This window comes from Sorex fumeus, unplaced genomic scaffold (genome assembly GCF_029834395.1).
Source record: "Sorex fumeus unplaced genomic scaffold, SorFum_2.1 ptg000054l, whole genome shotgun sequence".
Lineage (NCBI taxonomy): Eukaryota > Metazoa > Chordata > Mammalia > Eulipotyphla > Soricidae > Sorex > Sorex fumeus.
Genome location: NW_026606111.1, coordinates 11,861,925 through 11,887,888, shown reverse-complemented (window position 1 = coordinate 11,887,888; position 25,964 = coordinate 11,861,925). Strand labels below are relative to the sequence as shown.

General features: G+C 35.6%; 1 non-coding gene and 1 pseudogene across 1 annotated transcript; one reads left to right on the top strand and one right to left on the bottom strand.

The window, feature by feature from the left end:
- Positions 1 to 2,791: 2,791 nt before the first annotated feature.
- On the bottom strand, positions 2,792 to 2,923 carry LOC130033893 (U11 spliceosomal RNA). Its single transcript, XR_008794001.1, has one exon. It is a non-coding gene; the product is annotated as a U11 spliceosomal RNA (small nuclear RNA).
- A 15,046-nt stretch (positions 2,924 to 17,969) lies between these two features.
- On the top strand, positions 17,970 to 19,665 carry LOC130033634 (60 kDa heat shock protein, mitochondrial-like; annotated as a pseudogene).
- Positions 19,666 to 25,964: the final 6,299 nt, after the last annotated feature.

Below are 25,964 nucleotides of genomic sequence, written 5' to 3'. Positions count from 1 at the left end.
GATGAACAAACGGGAGGACAGTGCTACAGTGCTACTAATGATTGGACATTTGGGTAGTTTCCATATTATGGCTATTGTGCTAAGTGATGTGATTAGCATGAGTGTGTATTGTCAATTTAATGGCTTTATTTTGGGGGATAGGTGTCAAGATATGGAATCACTGGATCATATGGGCATTTTGTATTTGTGTATACACACTCTTTAATAAAGGTTGAAACAGACAATATTCCTACAAACATTAAATGAGTTTTCTATTTTTTTTTACACATCTCCAACACTAACTGTGTATAGTCCTTTTTCATGCAGTCTATTCTCACAGGTGTAAGATGGTACCACATTATCATTTTGAATTGCTAATAATTTATTGATAAACAGGTTTTCAAATGTTTACTAGCCATCCATATGTCCTTTTCTGGAAGTGAATATTCATTTCACCACATTTTTTAAAAGGGGTTATTAAATATTTTGTTGATGTTGATCTTGAAAACCTGATTTTCTAGTGTAAATTTTGAAACATAGGACTGAAAAATATACATATATTTTTAAAAAATTCTATTTTCTCTTAGTGTTTCATTAATATGCTTAGACCCAATAAAGATCTGTATTTTATGCAGTCTAATTTCATTTCCTTATAAAAACTGTTGTTGTTGTTTTGGGGTTACATTAAGGGGTGATATTCAGGAGTTACCCCTGACTTCATACTCAGGAATTACTCCTGGGAGGTCTTGAGGGGTCATTTAGGTTGCTGGGGATCAAACCCAGGTCAGTCGGCTTACAAGATAAACATCCTACCCACTGTACCTGCTCAAGCCCCAATTTCCTTATACATTTATCCTACTGTTTTTTTTCATAACAAAGAAACATTAAATTTATGAAGTGAGGTGAATAATTAAGAACTTAACTACTTTCAATACTTTGGATAAAATTTAATTTCAAGATCTATCGCTCTGTATTAAATTTTACAGTCTTGTCATCTACAAATATTTGTATTGTATTTATGCTTGAAATGTAGTACTGTAGCACTGAAGGACTGTCCTCCCATTGTTCATGGATTTGCTCGGGCGGGCACCAGTAACATTTCCATTATGAGACTTGTTGTTACTGTTTTTGCCATATCGAATACACCACAGGGAGCTTGCCAGGCTCTACCATGTGGGTGGGATACTCTCTGTAGCTCACCAGGCTCTCTGAGAGGGATGAAAGAATCGAACCCAGATAAGCCGCGTGCAAGGCAAAAGCCATACCCCTTCTATTACTGCTCCAGCTTACAACGTAATTCAATAATTATTATACAAATTATATCATTAAATATAATTGAGTATTATTTTTATTTTTACAACAAAAAAGTAATTATATCATAGATACATACATGTGTATGTTCTCCAACCACTTTAAAATGTAAAGGCAAAATATTCTAAATACTGTACCAGAGAGATAGAGTTCAAGAAGCTGACCCAGGTTCAATTTCTAGCTCCACATCTGTTCCCCTGAACACCATAGGAAGTGATTTTTAGCACAGTACTTGAATAATCCTGTGCAGCACTGAGTGTGACTCAGAAAAAATCTTCATGAATAAATTAATCTTAATCACTTAATCCCCGTTATTCATCGATTTATTCGAGCGGGTGCCAGTAACGTCTCCATTCATCCCGGTTGCGTGCTAGCGTAGCCCAATGGTATCTGTTCGTTTTAGGAACATGCAGAGCCTCAAACTGATCATTTAGGGTCTTGACGAAGAAGTCTGACCATCTTATAGGTGGGCGTCCACGTGATCTTTTGATGTCTCGTGGAATCCAATCAGTAATGGCTCTAGTCCAGCGGTTGTCTGTAAACCTCATTACGTGTCCAGCCCATCTGATTTTTGATGTCTTGGCAAATGAGACAGCGTCCCTGATTCTTGAGCGTTGACGAAGATCAGAACTCCGGATTCTATCTCTCATTTGAGTGAATCGTGATATTCCAAGCATAGTTCTTTCGATTCCTCTTTGAGAGACCCGAATAGCGTTCTCATCCTGTTTTCGTAGGGTCCAGGTCTCTGAGGCATATGTTAATGCAGGAAGAATAGTGGAATCAAAGAGATGTGCTCGCAGCTGGAGGTTCTTTGTCCTTTTAGTTATTTCTTCAATGCTCTTGAAGGCATTCCAAGCCGCTCTCTTCCTCCTGCGCAACTCAGGTGCCAGGTCATTCATCATGTTGATTTCTCGACCTAGGTATATATAACTGTTGCATTCGGAGATGGTGGTTCCGTTGAGAGCGAATGGAGCGTCAGGAACAAGGCTGTTTCTCATAAACATTGTCTTCGTAAGATTCAGCTGTAGTCCGACCTTTCCACATTCACGGTCAAAGTCGTTCAGCATTTGTGCCGCTTGGTTGATGTTTGGTGTTATTAGAACGATGTCATCAGCAAAGCGGAGGTGGTGTAGTTGCTGACCATCTATCTTCACTCCCATGTTTTCCCATTCCAGTCGTCGCATGATGTTCTCGAGGGTGGCACTGAAGAGTTTTGGTGAAATGGTATCACCCTGCCGAACCCATCTCTTGATATGGATGATAACTTCTTTGTAGAATGGTGAGATCTTGGTAGTGAATCTATTTATTTACTTTTTATTTATTTATTTATTTACTTTTTTATTTACTATTTATTTACTTTTCTCTAATAATAAAATTAATCTAAAATAAGAAATTAATATTATCCTATTACACACGCACATATATGTATATATGTGTATATATATTCAATGAATTTTGTAATATGATTTATACAAAATGCAAACAACTTTACTTACAGGACAAGGATGGCTGAACCAATGATCACCAACTGCCCAAGTAACAAAAAAATAAACTTCTGACATCTTGATGTTGATTCCACATGCAGAACAAGCAAGTTGTTCTATGCATGACTTTAGTAACAGAAGCTATTTTTTTTCTGAACCACATTTTTGTTGTTTTGACTTTGGGGTTTTGGCTCATGGGTTTCTCCTGGCTCTGCACTCAAGAGTTACTCCTGGAGGTGCTTGGGGGAATCATATGGGATGTCTGGATTGAATCCAGGTCAGCTGTGTGCAAGGCAATGCCCTACCTGCTGCTATTGCTCCCATCCCTGAACCATAATTTTAAACCAACTATATTAGCATTCAATGTGACAGGTTAGTAAATTGAAACCAGAGACAGTAAACCATTTTTTAAAAAGTGAAAATATGCACAATCTATGCCATTAGGCATATTTCTTCATGTAAATCTGTACTCGAATATGGACATACTGAAAGCACTCAGTGACAAATGTTTAGAAAAGAAAATTAGTGGAATTTGGGGTGGGGGTAATTCAAAGGTATTAAGAGGAAAATAGCATAAATTGTAGCTAAAAGTTGCAAAGAATTCGCAAATCAAGTCATCCTTTTGAGAATTAAATAGGAAGATCAAGATATAATCAAATTGGACAGGAATTGACCAAATTTCTTAAATATTGTCTCAATAAGGCCAACCTTGAATGAATTCTGATTGCATGAATTCACACATCCACCAAAATATCAGTATCAATCAGAAGGATGGTAGGTTAAGCATAAAAAGTAGAATAAGCAGTGTTCACTGCCCAATATAATCACTGACTGTCTAAAGATGCTTTTTCAATGTCAGTATATATACATATATATTTTTATTACCTAATTACATCAACTCTTTAAGTATTATAAATAATTCCCTGAGATTTTTGTTTGTTTGTTTTTATGTTTTAGCTACCAAGAGAATCTCGCCCACACGGCAAAGCCTGGCAAGCTACCCGTGATGTCTCCAATATGCCAAACACAGTAACAACAAGTCTCAAAAAAACAAATGGAGACATTACTGGGCCCGCTCGAGCAAATCATTGAAAAATGAGAGGGCAGTGACAATGATAGTGCCAGTTTTTATTTTCAGGTCACACCCAATATTACTAATGTTTTACTCCTGCATTTCTGCTCATGGGTCACTCCTGCTAGTGCTCAAGGACCATACATGATGCCTTAGATCAAAATGGGGTCAACTGCATGCAAGGCAAGTTTCTTAGCACCCTATACTATCTCTCTGGAACTGTATTTTAAAAAAATAAATAAATCCCATACTTCTGAGATTACTCTTCAGCTGTAACTGTTTGAACTGATATTTTCTAAACAAATAGTTATCAGTTATCTCATCATAAAAACAATTGGTTAAAAATACTCTCAGTAATTAAAATAAGCCTAACATCTATAATTTTGATCTTGCAACTTTAATCATTGAAATTGTTAATATACAGAAGAATACATTACCCCATGTTAGTGTCTATATTAGTAGAATGCTTTTAAACAGGGAATCATTCTGTAGTGTATGTAAAATTCTCATAACTTCTTTGTTTTCCTTATACAAAGTTGAAAGTAAATAACAAAACACACACACTCTCTCTCTCTAAACTTGGAGAATTCAATTGAAAACTTTAGTTGCACCTGATAAATAAATTTTAACTTACTATGGGAATTTAACAAGGGATGATTTTACCTAGTTGTATTATAATATATGTTCCTCTTGTTTATTTCTGAAGCTTGAAAGAAGGAAAATTATTTGTTCTCTTTAATAAGGTGGATTTAATCCTTCAACAGTATATGCTACAAAGGATCTCTCTCTCTCTTTACATTATAAGAGAAAATTGTATGGCTATTTTACCATAGTTCCTATAGAAACCATGATTTTATATTTTCTATCATCCACATCATATAAGTTATAAATTTAAAATAGTTGTTCTAAGTTTTATTTAAAGGGAGAACATTCTCCAAATAACCTGCTTAAAATAATATTCTAAGGTATGAAATGTCAGTCATTAAGAGTTCAGTGCCAAAATAGTATAAAAGTAAAAATGATAAATTATGTTTCATGATGCCAAAAGTTAGATTGCTAAAACATGAATATGATTCTTCCACTCTGAATGTAGATATGTGCTATGAAATGAAAAAATCAAAGTGAAAAACAGGCACACACACATTCTGCAGTATAATTTTCTGCTGCATGTAGAGCTGCAGAGTGAAGAAGCCCATATGATAGGTCAGGGCAGGGGAATAATTCTCAGTAGTGAAAAAAATTGAGTGTTGACTGTAGATTAGGCAATTTTTCTTCAAGTTTTCCACCTCTTAAGGTACCCTACCTCAGAGACAATGTGAACCCTATTTTCAACAAATGAGATCTCCATCTTCAGATCAACTCCTCTGAGGATTTGAGTAATATCAGAAACTGACCCAATGATGACCTAGATACCCTAGATACTGCACTCCTAAAAACAAGACTTGAGATGCAGTGTTTTTGTTGCTTAAAAAAAGAAATAAACAGGGCTTACTGTGTTCAAGAACAAGAGTTAAAATCACAAAAGCATATTACTATGGAAATGTGTAAAATTCATCTCACAAATACAAATTATGTAAGTCTTGCAGAAAAGATGTTTTTCTGTTATTAATTTTCCTAATTAGAAGCCCAGTGATGCTACTATTTTCTGGTACAAGAATAATAATTAATTAAATTATTGACATATCTTCTTTTTAAAGTGTTGAGGATCTTATATCATTAAGTTAATAGCTATCTGTCACATGCCTACTGTGTGCCCTTTACCTGCAACTGAGCTAAGAACTGCCATGTCTAAAATGAGCATTCTTTGCTAATGTTTACGGATAGAATGATAGTGACAGGAGTTATCAACATAAATTTCATTTATAGACTTCACTCCTGATTGATGACTACTTCTTCTCTCCTTATGGATTTCCTAGAGTATAAATATTACACATTCCCTAACAAGTTCTATCAACAGGAAATTATCCCAAATAATCAGTGTCATCATGGGCCCACATCTGTTATTTTTCTAATTTTATAATTCTTAAAATTGTAAACAACCTATTAGCATATTCTTATAATGAAATGTACCAAAATTATAATGATTTCCCAGTTTTCCTGTTTGTTTCCTACTTCAAAGTTGTATCTCTTCATTTTAATACGGCTTATCACACTTAAAATTCCATTCTCACCATCAAGATCATTCACTATTTTTTCTCCTATATTAGATAGCTTTTTTTATATATGTGCATATACGTGGATACTTATATGCTCCTGGTAACGACCTCTTATTCTCTAGTTCTCACTCTCAGAGAACCCGGCAGGCTACTGAGAGTATCATACCCACCTATATGCCTGACTAGGAACACCTGCAAAAACAGTAACAATGAATGATCCTCATTCCCCTGATCCTGAAGGAGACCACAATATGTCATCGGGTTACACTAGCACGTGACAGGATGAATGGAGATGTTACTGGGCCCATTAGAGCAAATCAATGAACAACGGGATGATAGTGATAGTGATAGTGATAGTGATATGTGGATAGACAGGTAGATATAGAAATAATAAAAATATACAAAATTATTACCTAATAAAGACACCTAATTTAACCTCTATTAATTTCCTATGTATTAGTTTCTTTTATATCCAAACTCGGCAGGTTACTTCTCACATAACTCATCAAGATGAAAACTTTTCTCATGGCTACACAGAAATTGTTCTTACTAAGACCACTAATAGCCTAACAGCAAAATCTAATTATCACTTACCATTCTCACATTACTTGAATGTAGGAGACATTTAACTCTATTGACCACAGCAAGCACTATTAAAATGCCTGTAATTTAAAGCAATTTAGTATATTCTTCATTAAATTAGCCTTTCTTAAATTTTCTGGCTACAGACTTTCTTAGCATTTTTCACTCCCTTTTTCACTTATCCTGTAATTTTTTTCTTTTTACACTTTCTTCTTAGACATTTGCAATATTGAAAGACTTAAACTCTTGTCTCCTCTTTTTGTGTTAATGAATAATCAATACACAGAGGCTGGCCAACTACTTAGTTATATTAAGCTCAAAACTTACTTTGTAACCAATCATTTTTCTGTTTCCTAAGCTACAAATGTATGCTGGTAACCTTAACATTTTGACTATGTAGTAAGTTCTAGTTTTAATCTATTAGATAACAGCATTCTACTGTTCCTCTACAAACATGTGAGTGATCACTTTTTCTCTTTCCTTTTTCTTTTCACTCTTAGTTAGATACAAATTCTCTCTAGTTCTTATGCATATTCTCCCTTTATATACTCCTCAATCTCTAATCTCAAGATTACTACTTGGAAAGAAATACATCTCCCCAAATGAGACCACTGAATTCATCTCCTGTTAGTTTTGTCTTCCCTGGTCTTGCTCCAATTTATGTCTACCAAAACTGTTTTCATAGTAACCCTGCTCAAGTATATATGCTGCCACATTATTTCCATTTGTCTGAATTATCATCTGCACCTAATGATTATGAACATGAGAGTTCATACTTCACACTTGGTTAGTTTAAATCATTAGTGATTTTATTTTTCTAATTGTTTTATCTTGTATCATGCCATTCACCATTTGTATTCATCCATAACAATTCCCTTCTGTGCAAACATTAATGTACGCACCTTGTGCCTTAGCTTTAGCAAATTAGTCTGAATGTATTTATTGCAAATATATTTGAAAATAGACTCACATATATATTCATTCTGTTTTAAATTCCTTTGTTGAAGATAGTTCTATGTAAATTATGTCTTATTAAACAACTTTAAGTTTATCAAATGTCATGTTATGTTCCATTCTATTGTGACCCATCTTACTAGTCTTTGAAATTTCATATATGCCTCTGCTATCACAGTAGAAGTTATGCCCTTGTGGACAATCAATATTGGAGGGAAAAGTGGTGTTTGGTTTTGGGGGAAAATGTTTTATTGACAGCTTCCTGTTCATTTTTCAGAGACACGAAGGGAATGTGAAAGCAGCAATAGTTATGTACATTACCCAAAGTTCTAGGTAGAAGAAGTAATTCCAGTTGTATCCAGAGGGGACAGAATACTGGCCAAATTGAGATATTATCCCAAGTAACTGACATTTATTTATTTATTTATTTATTTATTCTTAAATTTTTATTAGTGAAACATCATGATGTACAGTTTTAGACTTACAAATTTTTGTGCTTGGGTTTCACTTATACAATGATCAAGTACCCATCCCTCCACCAGTGCCCATTCTCCACCACCACCCATCCCAGTATCCCTCCCACCCCCCCAACCCCCCCATACTACCCTACCTCTGTGGCAGGGCATTCCCTTTTGTTATCTCTCTCCTTTTGAGTGCTGTGGTTTGCAAAAGAGACATTGAGTGGCAATCTTGTTCGGTCTACAGTCTACTCTCATCACGCATTTCCCATCCTGAGAGGAACCTCCCAACACCCTTTATTTGGTGCTCCCTTCTCTATCTGAGCTGCCTTTTCCCCTAGCATGTGTGTCTGTCCTCAAAGCCATGGAGTAATCCTCCTGGTACTTATCTCAGCTATTCTTGGGTATTAGTCTCCTATTTTGAGTAACTGACTTTTAAATATAACTAAAAAGCATTTGCAGAAATCATAAATTTTAAAGTATTTGTAACTATTTGCATGTAGAATGAAAACTATGAACATTTATGAATAAACTGTGGACATAAGAACAAAATCAATTAAACAGTCACAAAAAGTACACAATGTTTAAAGGGATTCCGAAATCTAAAATGAGGTCAGCTATTGTCAGTAATCACAACACATAGGAAGAACAAAGTTTTTAAAAAGCCAAATCTGAATAAATTTATCTTAAAGAAGATAATCAGAACAAATTACCAAAAGTATCATAATTGAATTTTGAAAGTTAATTGCAAAACCAGGGAGATAAAGCAAAGGTACAGAGTATACATGTGTCACATGTAAACACCTGAGTTCAGTACCTGTGACTGCAAACACCTGAGCACCTCCAAGTACAGCCCTGGTGGTCCCTGAGTAACAAGTGCTGAACCATGTCTCCTCGATCTGGACCTTTGAGACTTTGGGAGGCATTCTAATAAAATATAGTTTAAAATAAATGTAAGAAATAGTAAATAGAATTAAATTATGTAGCGCTATGTATAAATATTGATAGATATAGACATTAAACACATAATAAAGTAGGGTTAATTCCAAGATTAACACAAAGTTAACATAAATCTAAATATTGGCTAACAGACTATATCATGTGTAATATATCCAATTAGACTATAGAGTAGATTAGTTCTGGGTTTAGGATTAGAAAATAAGCTATCAAAACGTTTATTATAGTGTACTTCTGATTCCAAACTTAGTAGTCAAACATTAAATATATGTTAACTCTGTTTTATGGGTCCCTAAAATGTTTACTTAAATCTAATATCAAATAAGGTTTGTGGATTCAAAGTTCCTATTAAGTTCTATTTTTCACATGGCTTTTGAAACAAAATTTAGCTAAGCATCCTGCCTTTATATAATAAAGGTCTACTTTATTTTCTTTTTGGGTCACATCCGGCGATGCTCAGGGATTACTCCTGGCTCTGCACTCAGGAATCACTCCTGGTGGTTCTCAGGGTATCACATGGTATGCTGGGAATCGAACTTGGGTCAGCCACGTACAAGGCAAACGCCCTACCCACTGTGTTATGGCTCCAGCCCCAAAGGTTTACTTTTTTAAGTGTCCAAAAATATGTTTCTTTTTCCACCTGGGTTCTTATCAGAGAATATAAAACTGCCATGTTTATGTCAATAATTTATCTATTAATATTTAATAATTATCTGAAACAATATAGACTCTCTTATCTTCCTTAATTGTGGATTTTCATAGCTGCCTCTTTCAACACTCAGTTCATTCAGGGAAATCTAGAATTTTGCTATTATGTTTTTTATTTTCCTTTCGTGCCCAGTTTCAAATCTACTTCCACACTTTATTGTATTTATTAGAGTTGCAGTCCATTTCCAAGTTTCAAAATCTGAATTTCTCTTTTCCTTTCTTTCTTTCTATCTTTCTTTCTTTCTTTCTTTCTCTCTTTCTTTCTTTCTTTCTTTCTTTCTTTCTTTCTTTCTTTCTTCCTTTCGTTCTTTCTCTCTTTCTCTCTTTCTCCCTTTCCTTCTTCCTCACACCCAGCAATGCATAGGAGTTACTCCTCACTCTGCACTCAGGAATTATTCCTGGCAGTACTCAGGGGACCATATGGGATGCTGGGAATTGAACACATGACCACCACATGCAAGGCAAATGCCCAACCCACCGTACTATCATTTTAGCCCCTGAATTTATTTCTTAAAATTACATAAGTGACATATTCATATATTCCAGTTTTGTGAACATTTGGACTTATTGGGGATCATAATTTGCTCTATGGTATCGTAGTAATAGAATAAAAAAAGTTTCAATTTAAAATATAATTTGATCTCTTGAATCATTATGGGAGTCAGTAAGTGTTTTCTTCATAGAATACTCCTCCAGAGACCAGACAATCACCTTCCTTATTTAAATTTCAGGTTTAAATTTCTCATTTTCAGATTGTTCAAATCTTCCCTAAATTTTTTAAAAATTGTATATAAAATGAATCATAAACATAATGTGATAATATTATAATTGAACTATCCTAGACTGATCTTGAAATAATTGAACTGTCCAGAGAAGGTAAACTTAAAAGATACCAGATGATGGTTGCATTTTTTATTGTGTAATCCATTAATATCCATGAGCACTTTCTGATATCATTTTCTTTACAGTCACCAAGTTCGTAGGGATGAGGTAAGGGGGTGATATGAAAGGAAAGTTTAGATTATCTAGCCTACATGAACATTTAATCCATGTAGAAAAGAATAGTGTCCTTTACTTGGCAACAGAACTTTTGCAATTAACTATTTGACAATAACTAAAGGAAGTAGAGAGATACTGAATTATTGTCACAGGTTCTTTTCTTCCTGACAAATTAAAAAACACCCAGTTACAAAAGTTTTAAACACTATAAAATACTTCTACAGCCTTAGAAATATTTCAAATGTATGAAAATTTCAAACACCTGAATTTTTATTTGCTAACTTACAAAATAGATAAATATTATCAGCAATTAAAATGATCCAGTGAATAAACTCAATTTAGTAAGTCAATCAGAATTGAGAAGTTTGCATATGCCATACTCACTAACATGTCCAGTTTTTATATTTAAAAACACTTATTCTTGGAGTCATTCCTTACTTTTTACTTTGTAACAGAGTTTGAATAAATATAAAATAGCAGCCAAGTACACTTATATAAATCAGACAGACCTCATAGGTTTTCACCATATGCACTGAGAAAGAAACAGGTTTACTAATTTATTCTTGCTAAGGGTGAGTGCTTGATCTCTTTGAGAAAACAAGCAATATTAAGACACTGTGTGACAAGACACACTAATATTTGAGTCATTAAAGGAGGATTTTTATTAAGGTTTATAATATAAATGAGTAGACAACCTGATTAGGTAGCATTAAAAATGAGCCTTTAGTTGTTAATAAGCTTCCCCTTGGTTACACAGCCTGTTGTTTTCCCGAAGCAAAGAGAAGAGGGAGCTGCATGAGCCACTGTTTGCAATGTATGAATAAGATGACAAATGGGAAGAGGGCGTGGATGTTGATGAAGAAGGTTTGATTAGCAATTGGCAGCATGAAAACTTCTGAATTATTTTGCAAATTTTAAGAAAGGTTACACATGCAGTTGGTGAGCAGAATTACAGACACAAAAATAGAACTATCTGAAGAAGCAGACATTTTGTTTTCATGCATGTGATTTGGGTATTTTTGCATCTCTTTATCTTTAATCAAAAACTCAAGAGAGGAACTTGATACAAGGCAAATTGGAATTTACTTGCATGGTGCTTGGCCACCAAGCAAATGTCGTTAGTACTGCTTCAGGACATACCAGTCTGTGACAACAGTGGAATGACAATAAATAACAGAATGTAAGGGATAAGTGCAAAGATTCACCAGACTGAGACTACATGAGGTCACATTTACATTAATCCCACAAATCTCTGCACTGGGAGCCTCTTCTTATTAGAGGAGACAAATCTAAGTGATTTGTTCAAAAGGTCTTACACAAAATTTGAGCACCAAAAATAGTGCAAATATTACATATCACTTTGAGGCCCTTAAACAATAAGTTTTAAGAAACTATAATTACCTAAATTTGGATGAGAAAATATTGCTTAACAAGAATTCCAGAGATAAGATCATTTTACCCTGATCTTGTAGCATCAGCGAGAAGCCCAGATATTTTCTATTGTTTATTATGCCATTTTCAGAGTGCTGCCTTAGTGTACCAGAATTTCTAGGATGTGTAATAAGACAGCACAGGTTAATAATCTTTTTAAAAATGTAAGTTTGGAATTGGGGATTTCCAGCTCTGAGAAAAAAATTGAAAATGAATCCTTTCATTGACTTGTAGTCAAACTTAGAAATCAAGGGCCAGAGAGATAATAAAGAGTTGAAGGCATTTGCTGTGCATTAGGCTAAGCCAAATTCAATCCCCTTAACATTGCTAGACGTAAGAATTTTTGGCTACACAACCCCTCCAAAGAAAAACCACAGAAAACCAAACAATTAAAAATCAAAGTGTTTACTAGACAATAATCCCTATGGAGGAAATATTTTTTGTCTCTTCTCCCTTGATTAGTATTAACAGTATTAATATTAACAGTTCCTAAAATTTTTTACTTCTGGCTTTATGATATTCATCTCTTTAACTAAGCCAATGGTATTCTGATCATGTGCGCTTATAATTTTTTTATAAGAACCACAATCATTGGATTAGAACTTGCCTAATATTAATGTAATTGCATGTACAATGAACTTGTTGCTTAATTAATTCACATTTACGTGATCTGAGTAGAGATGAATTTTTTTTTTTGTGGGACATCATTAAAAAAACTACACTTTACCTTTAGTTACCTCCCTTATTTTGGCAAAACTAGTTGCTTTTGCAAAGGTCAGTTTGTCAACACATCTAGGTAGAATCAAGAAAGAAACTGAAGAACATTTAATGTTCTCATTTTTAGAAAAAGAGGTATCATTTCTATTATTTCCACCCAAAAGACAATTTCTATCATCTTTTACTCACAAAAGTATATGTTTGTGAGAAATTAATTACCTCAGGAGCGATAGCACAGCGGGTAGGGCGTTCGCCTTACAAGCGGCCAACATGGCCGACCCGAGTTCGATTCCTCCGCCCCTCTCGGAGAGCCCGGCAAGCTACCGAGAGTATTGGATATGCCAGACACAGTAACAACAAAGTCTCCAATGGAGACGTTACTGGGCCCGCTCGAGCAAATCGACGATCAACGGGAGGGCCTTTACCTTTTACCTTTAATTACCTCAGAGGAAATGAAAACTTTTTAAAACTTGCATGCTAAGTATGTTTCATTGTTGGATTATACATTGTTGGATATACATTGTTGATTTATACATTCTCATCCAATATACAATTTTCAACAAATCTCATGAGTATCTATTTCTGAACAGAAAAATTTGTATTCTTTTTTTATAAAAGATTGTGGCAAAAGATTATTTGCAAATGGCTTTCGTTGGCAACAAAATAAATCTGCTTAATTCAATATTCTTTGTAATCTTGTAGACTTATAATTTTGTAAAAGTCGATGTGCCAGCTATGTATACTACATTTAAGAACAGTATTACAAATTCTCAATTAGACAACAAATTGCCATTTGATCTAATTTTTTGAAGCAAAAAATAGATTTTATTTCAAGGTTTTACAGGGAACGTGGGAGAGGAAGTGGGAAAGAGTGGAGATTAATGCGCTCAAGAGAGAGCACGGGCCTCCCCAAAGGCAGAGAAGGCCCTACAACCCCAGCATTAGGTATGGAAGCATGAAAGTACTCAAGAGGGGAGACGCAGGTGACACATGTGCTTGGCCATGTGGGCATAATCAGCACATGAGATCGTGCAGCAAATGCACTGATATAAATTTTTAACATTGACATTTTCTAAATTGTTTTAATAGAAGATATAGGTGTGCTGAGAGATAGAGGTTATTAGAAAGCCTAGAACCAGAAGCACAGTAGAAATCAAGTATGCGCACACTTTGTTTTGGATTTATAGCTTTCTGTAGTGTAAGAAAGAATGTGTTTTTCCTGTTTTTGTCACCTAGTCTATTTTATAATTTCCCTAATAAAATTATATTGCTCATTTCAGGAATTTAGTATATATGAATTTATGACTTGTTCAGTTAGTGGATAATTTACAGGAAGGTTCCTAAATCATAGCATCTAATTAATAGTGAATCATATTTTTAACACACACATTTTAAAATGTGATGTGAGATCTCCAAGCCTGCTTGGATCGGGTCTGGGCTTCCTCCACCCACCTCCCCGACCTTCCAATAGCTAGACAGTTACACCCACCAACTGCCGTGTAACCTCATCAATGGCCAGGATTCAGAGACTCTAAAACCAAGCTCCCAGAATCATTTGCGGCCACACAACCTCTTATTCTATATTTCTCACTCTCAGAGAACCCGGCAGGCTACTGAGAGTATCATACCTGCCTATATGCCTGACTAGGAACACCTGTAAAGGTGATTAGAGGCTGTCCCAAAAGCTTCCATCCCTCTCAGAGAGCCTGGCAAGCTACCGAGAGTGTCCCACCCACAAGGCAGAGCCTGACAAGCTAAACGTGGCATACTCGATATGTCAAAAATAGTAACAATGAATGTTCCTCATTTCCCTGATCCTGAAGGAGCCCACAATATGTCATCAGGCTAGACAAGCTCGTGACAGGGACGGATGGAGAAGTTACTGGGCCCGCTCGAGTGAATCAATGAACAACAGGGTGATAGTGATAATGATTTTAAAATTTAATCCCAATATTTCAACTTCAGAATGTTACTCATGTTACTCAATATTGCTTCAGGAGACTCAACTAAGTGACCTTCGATCTTCCTCTCCTCATTATTATACCAACTCATTTCCAGGATTACCTAGATCATTTTCTTTTTATATTACATTGCTATAGAGTGCTAACTAACCGCAACATTAGACACAAAGATTCTGATGTCAAGGGTGATAGTTTTTACCCACACAAATTCTGAAGTCAAATAACTAGGTTTTGAATCTAGCTCTCCAATGCACCACTGTTGATGACTTATTAAAATTTCTTTTTGATTTCACCCACATTTATGATATGAAGATAGTAAAAGACCAATACTATAGGCTTTTTAAAAATCTATCTTTTTATTAAAGGGTCATGATTTACAAAGTTATTGATAGTTGAGTCTTGGTCATACAAAATTCCAACACATTCTAGAACAAGTGTCAAGTTTCTCAACCAGAATTCCCATACTTATTCCTATGCCCTCTCCCTATTCTTCCTGCATACATACATTTACTGGCCCATTTCAGAGTTCGGTTGTTGAAGTTTAGATCTCATGATTACAGTGTTGTTGAGTCTCTGCTTTGGATATATATAGAAATACCACTCTCCACATCACTGTTATACCTAATATCCCTGAACTCTTTCTTCCATTATTTCTCTCTTTTCTTTCTTTGCACAGCCCCTTAATCTCTTTTCTTCTCTGTATTTCTTCCTCCTATAGTCTGGGGTCAAGGGTGATTTGGGCATCCACCCTTTACTACACTACATTTTCTGATTCAGTTATTCCATGTACCATGTATTGTTCTGCTAGTCCTTTTCCTGGCTTACTTCACTTAACATAATATCTTACAGTTAAAACCAGTTCACAGCAAATTGAATAATTTCATCATTGCTTGCAGCTGGATAGTATCCCATTGTGCAAATATAAGTTCATAATCCATTTATTTTTTTATTGGACGTCGAGGTTGAATCTATATATTAGCTATTGTACTACGGGCTGGAATAAATCGTGAACACCACCAGCTTTTTAAATGAGGCAATACATTTGAACATATGAGAGATATTTGGTAAATGGATTACAAAAGTAGTTGGGATAGAATCTACAATACAGAAATAATATTGCCAATACCCACTCTAGACTGAAGCTTATCTGAGTTGTATTAAGGAAAAGAAGGTTGGAAGGAAAAAAATAATCTTTTTTTATGATCTTTGATCCTAAAGTAACACACACCATTAGTGCCCAGATTCTGATCTTCAAAGATTGAATTCTCATTTTCTTATTTCTCTACATCCTTCTTTACCTTTTTCCTACACTTACTCTTCTCTTACCTCTTCCTTCTATTATTCTTTTTCTTCCTTTCCTCTATCTCTTTCAACTTTCCTTTGACTCTGTCATTCTCTCTCTTTCTCTTGTTCTCTTGCTCACTCTCTCTTAGCTCAAAACCTTTTCTTAATACCCAGGGGAGAAAGGAAGGGAATTATAGATGTCTGTTTAATTTGACATCTAGTTGTCTCAGACAGATACTGAACAAGGGACAATGAACAATACCAGGTTATATGCTTGCCTGATAGTGAGAAACAGGCATGTACTTGGTCTTCATAGCAACTGCAGTCTAGCAGGTGATAGCAGTTACATCATTTTTAAATGTTGTAAGAACTACAAAGTACAATGTAATATATATGTACATATTTATTTATATATAGTGTACCTTCTTTACCCAGTAGATTATGACCAGTTTTACTAAACTATGACTAGGAGGGAGAATATACCAGACATAGACAGAGGGTGGGTGAAAAACAGAGGGGAAGATACATGTGAGAAATAAAACATAACTAGTATGAATGAAATAAAAATATAACTGTCATTTAAGTACAATAAGGTCACAGAAGTTAGCATAGTTTTAAGCAACTTACCTATAAGAAGTGTTATGTAATTTTGTCTTTATTAGGGGAAAAGTGGGTACATTGTGAGATACAACAAGAACAATCACCCTTGATTTTTTTTAAAGTTCACAGTGGTTAAGATGCAGATTATAGATATGGGGATGTATAAGAGGAAAGTATTTAATTTTAGAAGGTACAGTCATGAGATTGTAAGAATAGTGAAATATTATTTATATTCATCCAGAAGGGAAGATGTCATGACCATAGGATGGTTTTACTAATTTGAGTTCTTTCCACTGTACTACAGATGAACTTAACCTGTGATTTACACAAATATGGAAACCTTGTTAAATAAATATTGGAAGTAGGGATAATGTTTAGGCTCTTCTCTAAGGAAAAAAAATTAAAAATAGTTGATGAGTCAAATGATTGTGGTACTTTTAGGTATTAACTTGATTGATTTGAGATAACTTTAACATATTTTAGATATTGAATGACTTCTGCAAGTATGCCTTGAGCTGTACAGGGATGACTGTCACCATTTACCAAGGAAAACATGGTAAATAAAAGAGCATATAAGTATTCCAGATAACGAATGCAGATGGGTTATATAGGTATCAAGGTACTTAGGTTTTTGGCAGATAACCAGATGCAAGAACACAAAAAACATATAGTTCTGGAATACAAACCATTTTGTTTGTTCATTTGTTTTAGGGAGGAGAGGGAATATATCAATATTACTCAGAGCTTTGCTTACTCCTGCATCTGTGCTCAGGGATTGCTTGGGCAGCGTTCAGGGTTAGGATACCAAGTATCAAACCTGAGTCGGCCATGTAGAAGGCAGGTGTCTCATCCACTGTACTATCTCTTTGTCCCCCCCCCAAAAAGTTTTGAATTATAATTCCATATTTTGGATCACTTAGCATTGAAGAAAGAGTTTCTGAGTTGGAAAAAAGTCAAGGTATAGAACAACATAGTTTCAAAGTTATCGTAAAACTCAAACTAAGTCTGCATTAAGCTTATTTTTAATATGCAATTAAATGTCATTCATCAATGAGTTGTTATGTCACTCTTCACTAACTTACAAGCGGCTGACTGGTGTTGGATTCCTGGCATACCATATAGACTCTAGAGCTGTTCCAGGAGTAATTCCTGAGAGCAGAGTTAGGAGTAAGCCCTGATAAGCTAGATGTGACCTCTTCCACAATAAAATGAGTTTTTCATTAATCAAGTTCCATGTCTTGACACATAAATCTAAATATTTTTAAAAATGACTGATTTTTCCCCTCACCTGCATGCCCTGCCTCTATTCAGCAGAAATGTTTCTATTACCAGCAATCCTTCACCATATCAGACCAGTGTCCTGAGCATTGTCATCTCATCTCTTTCAGGCTTATGGGAAAGATGTCACATATGGCACAGATGCCTTGGCCTTAATGGTTCAAGGTATAGACTTTTAGCTGATGCCTTAGTCATTATGATGGGGCTAAAGGGAAGAACAGTGGTTATTATACAGAGTTGAGTAAGTTATAAAGTAACAAGATGGTGTGACTGTTGCTAAGTCCATTGACTTCAAAAGATAAATATAAAAATATTGGCTACAAACTTGATCAAGATGTTGCCAATAATATAAATGAAGAGTCTTGGGATGGTACCAATACTGTTACTATACTGGAATTGCAAAGGAGGGTTTTGAAAAGATTAGTAAAAGTGGTAATCCCCAGGAAATCAGAAGAGATGTAATGCTAACTATAGACTCAATAATTGCTGGACTTAAAAAGTAGTTTAAACCATTGACAACTCCTGAAGAAATTTCTCAGTTATCTATTGTTACTGCTAGTAGTAATGGAAACAAGGAAACTGGAACCATCATTTCTGATGCAATGAAGTTTAGAAGAAAGGGTGTCATCACAGTAAAGGATGGAAAAAAGCTGAATGATGTATTAGAAATTACTGAAGGCATGATTTTTGATTTAGGTTATATTTCTCCACATTTCATTAGTATTTCAAAAGGTTAAAAATGTGCATTTCAAGATGCCTATGTTTTGTTGAGTGAAAAGAAAATTTCTAGCATCCAATCCAATGTACCAGCTTTTGAAATTGCCAGAGCTCATAATAATCTCCTGATCATAATTGCTGAAGATGTTGATGGAGAAGCTTTGAGTACGCTTGTTTTAAGTAGGCTAAAAGTTGGTCTTCAAGTTGTGGCATGAAATCTCCAGGTTTAGGGTGACAGTGTTTAGAGCCAGTTTAAAGACATGCTGATTGTTACCGGTGGTGCTGCATTTGGAGAAGGATTAACTCTTAATCTTGATGATGTTCAGCCACAGGATTTACGAAAAGTTTGAGCGGTCACTGGAGCCTAAGATGATGCCACGGTATTGAAAGGAAAAGATGACAAGTCTCAAAATGAAGAACATATTCAAGAAATCTTTGAGCAGTTAGATATCACAACTAGTGAATCTGAAAACAAAAAACTGAATAAACTCTCGGCAAAACTCTTAGATGGTGTGGCTGTGCTAAAGGCTGGTGGGACTAGTGATGCTGAAGTGAATGAAAAGAAAGACAGTGCTACAGATGCCCTCAGGGCTACAGGAGCTGCTGTTGAAGAAAGAAGTTGTTCCAGAGGAGCTTGTGCTCTGATTCAGTGCATTCCAGCCCTGGACTCATTAACACCAGCTAAAGAAAATCAGAAAATTGGCATAGACATTCTTAAAAGAACACACAAGATTCCTGCAATGATCATTGCTAAGAACACGGTGTTGAAGGATCATTTATTGTTCAGATGATTTTAAATAGTTCCTCAGAAGTTAGTTATGATGCTATGGTTGGAGATTTTGTGAATATGTTGGAAAAAGGAATCATTGATCCACAATGAATGTAAAACTGCTGGCATAGCCTCACTGTTAACTAGAGTAGAATTTTGTAATTATTAAAATTCCTAAAGAAGAAAATCACCCTGGGATGACTGGAATAGGTGGAATGAGAGGAGGTACTGTGAGTGACATGTTCTAATTCATAAAATAGTGTTTTACCATTATCAATGAACTGTGAGAGGAAGCTCAAGGCAAGTGCTCCCCATCTCTGACTTCAGAGCAGTCAGTTAAAGAAAAAAAAAAACAGAAGAAAAGCTTCGCTGATACTTTAAGAAAATCTCTTATAGTCATCAGTTACTGGTTTCCCCTGACAACAGATAATGGTTTACTGTTGTTATTGTCATGCCTACAGATAAGTTATTTTGTATTTTTCAATGAAAATAACATTCATATATTCCTGATGACTGAGTGCAAGAGTCAGGTACTAATGTACTGCTTTCAATTTACATCATGAGCATTTTAATTACTATTCTGTTAAATGCAGGATTTTAGTATTTGCCATCACCAGATGAAAAGTTAAGAATAAGCCTTTCTTTGGAGAGTAAGAACAATTGTATAAAAGATTTTTTAAAATCCAATTATGTGACAACTTTTATGTAATAAAAATTGTTTAAAGTTTTATTTATTTTTTTTAGATTTACAAATTTTTGTGCTTGGGTTTCAGTTATACAATGATTGAGTACCCATCCCTCCACCAGTGCCCATTCTCCACCTCCAATGCTCCCAGCATCCTTCCCACCCCCCATCCCACCCTGCCTCTGTGGCAGGGCATTCCCATTTGTTCTCTCTCTCCTTTTAGGTGCTGTGGTTTGAGAGACATTGAGTGGCAATCATGTCCAGTCTATAGTCTACTTTCAGCATACAACCCCCATCCTGGGAGGATCCTCCCAACACACTTCTTTGGTGCTCTCTTCTTTATCTGAACTGCCTTTTCCTCTAGCATGTGCGGCTGGCCTCCAAGCCATGGAGTAAACCTCCTGGCACTTATCTTGGCTATTCTTGAGTGTTTGTCTCCTATTTTGTTACTTTATGTTCCCCAGATGAATGCAAATGTCTGTCCATCTCTTTCTGACTCATTTTGCATAATATACTTTCCATGTAGTACCACTTGTATGTAAATTTCATGACTTCATCATTTCTAACAGGCACATAGTACTCAATTGTGCAGATATACCAAAGTTTCTTTAGCCAGTCTTCTGTTCTCTGACACACAGGATTTTTCCAGATTCTAGCTATTGTAAAGAGTGCTGCAGTGAGCAAACAAATGCAGATGTTACTTTTACTATCCTTTTTTGCCTCTCTGGGATATATTACCAGGAGTGGTATTGCTGGGTCAAATGGGAGCTCAATTTCTAATTTTTTGAGAATCGTCCATACTGTTTTCCAAAAGGGCTGAACCAGTTGGCATTCCCACCAGCAGTGAAGGAGGGTCCCTTTCTCGCCACATCGCCACATCCACGCCAACACAGGTGGCTTTTGTTCCTTTAAATGTGGGTCAGTCTCTGTGGTGTGAAATGATATCTCATTATTGTTTTGATCTGCATCTCCCTGATGATTAATAATGTAGAGCATTTTCTCATGTGCCATTTTGCCATTCGGATTTCTTCTTTGAGAAAGTTTCTGTTTATTTCGTCGTCCCATTTTTTTCATGGGGTTGAATGTTTTCTTCTTGGGAGTTCAACCAGTGCTTTCTATATTCTTGATATCAACCCCTTGTTGGATGTGTATTGGGAAAATATCCTCTCTCATTCTGTAGACTGCCTTTGAATTTTGGTCACTGTTTCTTTTGAGGTTCAGAAGCTTCTTAGTTCAAGATAGTCTCATTTGTCTATCTCTGTTTTCACTTGCTTGGCCAATGGTGTGACATCTTTGTAGATACCATTAGCTTCAATGTTATGAATGGTTTTGCCAACTTTGTCTTTAATGTACCTTATGAATTACAGTCTGATGTTGTGGTCAATAATCCATTTTTAATCTTACTTTTGTACATTATGTTAGACAGAGATCTGAGCCCATTTTTTTTGCATGTAGCTCTCCAGTTTTGCCAGCACAATTTGTTAAAGAGGCTTGATCATTGTATAACTGAAACCCAAGCACGAAAATTTATAAGTCTATAACTGCACCTCATGGTGTTTCACTAATAAAATAAATAAATAAATAAATAAAAACTACCTAAAAAAAATAAAGAGGCTTTCCTTGCTCCACTTCATATTACTTGCTCCTTATCAAAGATAATATGATCATTTTGGGGGAAGATGTCAGTATATTCAACCCTGTTCCATTGGTCTGTGGCTCTGCCTTTGTTCCAGTACCATGATGTTTTAATTATTACTGTTTTGTAGCAGTTTGAAGTTAAGGAGGTTGATTCCTCCCATTTTCTTTTTCCCAAGAATTGCTTTAACTATTCGTGGGTGCTATGAATTTCAGGAGTGTTTGCTCCATTTCTTTGACGAATGCCATGGGTATCGTTATGGAGATCACATTGAATTTGTACAATGATTTGGGGAGTCTTGCCATTTTGACAACGTTAGTTTTCCCGATACTTGAGCAGGGGATATCTTTGCATTTCCTCATGTCCTCTTTTAGTTCCTGAAGTAGCTTTTTGTACCTTTTTTTGTACAGGTCTTTTATGTCCTTAGTTAAGCTGATTCCTAGGTACTTGATTTTTCTGGGGCATAATTGTGAACAGGATTGTTTTTTCATATCACTTTCTTCTCTCTTCTTTTTTGAGCATAGGAAAGCCATGGACTTTTGAGTATTGATTTTATAGCCTGCTACTTTACTAAACAAGCCTATTGTTTCTAGGTGTTTCTTGGTAGAGGTTTTAGGGTTCTCTAAGTATAGTATATCATCTGCAAATAGTGAGAGCTTGATTTTTTCCTTTCCTATCTGGATGCCATTAATTTCTTTTTCTTGCCTAACTGCTATTGCAAGTAATTCCGGTACTATATTAAACAGCAGTGAATAGAGTGGGCATCCTTGTCTTTTCCCTCATCTTAGAGGGAAGGATCTTAGTTTTTCCCCCATTGAGTATGATGCTTGCCTTAGGCTTGTGACAGATGACTTTAAGTATATTGAGGAAAGTCCCTTCTATACCAATTTTGGCAAGGATTTTCATCATAAACAGGTGCTGGATCTTGTTAAATGCTGTCTCTCCATCTATTAATATGATCATATGCTTTTTTATCTTTTCTTTTGTTGATACAATGGATTATGTTGATTGATTTCTGAATGTTATACTATACTTGCATCCCGGGAATGAATTCCACTTGGTAATGGTGTATGATCTTTTTAATGAATTGTTGAATTCTATTTGCTAGTATTTTGTTGTGTATCTTCACATCCGTGTTCATCAGGGATATCAGACTGTAGTTTTCTTTTCTTGTGGTGTCTTTGTTTCCTTTTGGTATTAGAGAGATATACACTTCATAAAAACTGTTTCGAGAGTTTGTTTCTTCAATTTCCTGGAAAATCTTGAGAAGAACTGGCAATAGGTCCTCTTTTAATGTTTGGAAAATTCGCTAGTGAATCCATCTAGACTTTTGCGTTTGTTTTTGGGAAGACTTTTGATTATAGTTTCAATTTCCTTGATGTTAATTGGTCTATTCAGGTACTCTAGATCTTCTTTATTCATCTTTGGGAGATTATAGGAATCTGGAATTTATCCATTTCATCTAGGTTCTCTTGTTTTGTGGCATACAGACTTTCAAAGTAGTCTCTGATGATCTTTTGAATTTCTTTGGTTTCTGTTGTGATGTCCCCCTTCACCTTTCTGATTCGGTTTATTGGGGTTTCTCTCTCTCTCTCTCTCTCTCTCTCTCTCTCTCTCTCTCTCTCTCTCTCTCTTTGTTAGTCTTACTACTGGTTTATCTATCTTGTTTATTTTCTCGAAGAACCAGCTCTTGGTTTCATTGATCTTTCAAATTGCTTTTTTTGGTTTCCATGTCATTGATTTCTGCTCTAAGTTTTATGTTCTCTTTTATCCTGCCTGATTTGGGCTCCTTTTGTTGATCCTTTTCTAAGATCTTGAGCGCTGAAGTCAAGTTGTTTATGTGGGCCCTTTCTTCCTTCCTGAGAAATGGTTGCAGAGCTATAAATTTTCCCATTAACACAGCTTTAGCTGCATCTCACAGGTCTTTGTAGCTCATGTCTTCATTCTCATTTTCTTCAAGGTATCTTTTGATTTCGTCCTTGACTTCCTTCCTGACCCACTCATTGTTCAACACTGAGCTGTTTAATTTCCAGGTGTTTGATTTTGTTTTCTTTGTCTGTGTGTGATTCACTTCTATTCTCAGTGCATCGTGGTCTGAAAAGATTGTTGATACTATTTTTTTCTTTCTGATTCTATTGAGGTATGTTTTGTGTCCTAGAACATGGTCTATTTTGGGAAATTTTCCATGTGCACTGGAGAAGAGTGTGTATTATTTCTTCTTGGGGTGTAAAGCCCTCTATAGGTCTATATGCCCTTTCTCGTCTATTTCTTCTTTCAAAGCCTATGTTTCCTTGCTGAGTTTTGTTTTTGTTGATCTATCCAGAGTTGATAAGGTGATATTGAAGTCTCTGGCTACTATTTTGTTGCTAGCAATGTCCTCCTTAAAATCTGATAGCAGTTGTTTTAAATATTTAGCTGTTCCCTCATTAGGTGTGTATACATTTAAGAGTGTGATTTCTTCCTGTTGTACTTATTCCTTGATGAATAGAAAATAGCATTCGCTGTCCCTTCTAATCTTTTTCAACCTGAAATTGATGTTGTCAGATATGGTTTGGCCACCCCAGCTTTTTTGAGGGAGCTGTTTGCTTGCAGCATTGGTTTCCATCCTTTCACTTTGAGTCTGCGTTTGCTCTGACTGTTGAGATGTTTCTTGTAGGCAGCAGAATGCTGGGGTCTGTCTCTGAATCCATTTTGCCAATCTGTGTCTCTTAAGTGGTGAATTTAGACCGTTGACGGTGAGAGAGATTGTTATGGGGTTTTGTCATCTTTCTGTAAGGTTCTGTTGTGCTTGTAGGGCTTGTCTCATCTTATAGTAGCCCTTTTAGCCCTTCTTTTAGGTTTGGTTTTGAGTATAAAGTTTTAAAATAACTATTTTTCTTATCCCCAAAATAAAACTGTATCAAATACCATTGTTTTAAAAATTATCTGTGATGTAAAATGGAAGAATCAGCTCTTGAAATGGAGAGAAATGAATTACATCTTCAGAATATTCATTTTGAGCTTCACTTAGGGAGTTCCTGGAGGGCTTGTGTGTCTTATGCATTTTCATTCACTTTGAGTGGAGCTCAGCACTGCCTTGTCATTTGCAAGGTGCTTGTTTGACTTATCTGAAGCTGAATTATGAGAGCGACTCCATGATTTCAGTGTATTGCTCTTTCTCTCTGGCTCTTCACTCCTCTTTCTAGCCTCTGCTAAGGCACTTCAGCGGCTATAATGAAGTGAATCCAAATTGCTAGTCGGAGACCAGCAGGAGACCTGACATGCACACAAAATATTCTTTTAACATTTCACTGAGCTAATCATCCTAAAGGATTTACTCTGCCTTTCATAAGCTCTTACTAGACTTTGATTGTTTTTTCTTAATGCATGTAGGTGGTTTAACTAAGAAAGTTTTAAAATGTCAAGCTGAATCTTTCAGTAAAATCACAAAAATATGTTTACATATACTTAGTTAATTTCAAAATTATAAAAAGCATAATAACATGATTGGCAGACTAATATCAATAGTGCTCTATGTTTAGAACAAGATATACAGTATGTTTGCTGCCACTGATGATTAAATCCTTAGGTGGATAGAAAGAAAAATAGTGCATTCAGTTTAAAATAACTTTTTTGATAAATTAAACAGTATGAAAATTATATAAGATATTATATTGCAGAAATTGTCATAATTTTTAAAAGTATGTTTAAGATGAGGGATAATTATACAAAACTAAAAGCATTACATAGTACTGTCACAGTTAACTTTAGTTCTTCTATGAATTTGCAAACTTTGTTGACTGAGAAGAGTCAGCCAAAAAGATCAGTGTATTTACTACCTTCTGTGTCATAACAGTAGGTTTATTAGCCTGACTTGGTCGATTTGGCAAACATCCTTGTCCAAAATGTAACCCTGAGGGAATATTTGTATCCAGGTATAGCCACAGCACATAAATCCTTGGTCTTTTCAAGAACACTACTTGATCACTTGATCACTTGACATCCCGTTACTCATCAATTTGCTTGAGCAGGTGCCAGTAACGTCTCCATTCATCCCTGTTGCGTGCTAGTGTAGCCCAATGACATCTGCTCATTCTAAGAAGAGGAAGAGCCTCAAACCCATCGTTCAGGGTCTTGACGAAAAAGTCTGACCATCTCATAGGTGGGCTGCCACGTGATCTTTTTATGTTCCATGGAATCCAGTCTATAATAGCTCTTGTCCAGCAGTCATCTCCAAATCTCATCAT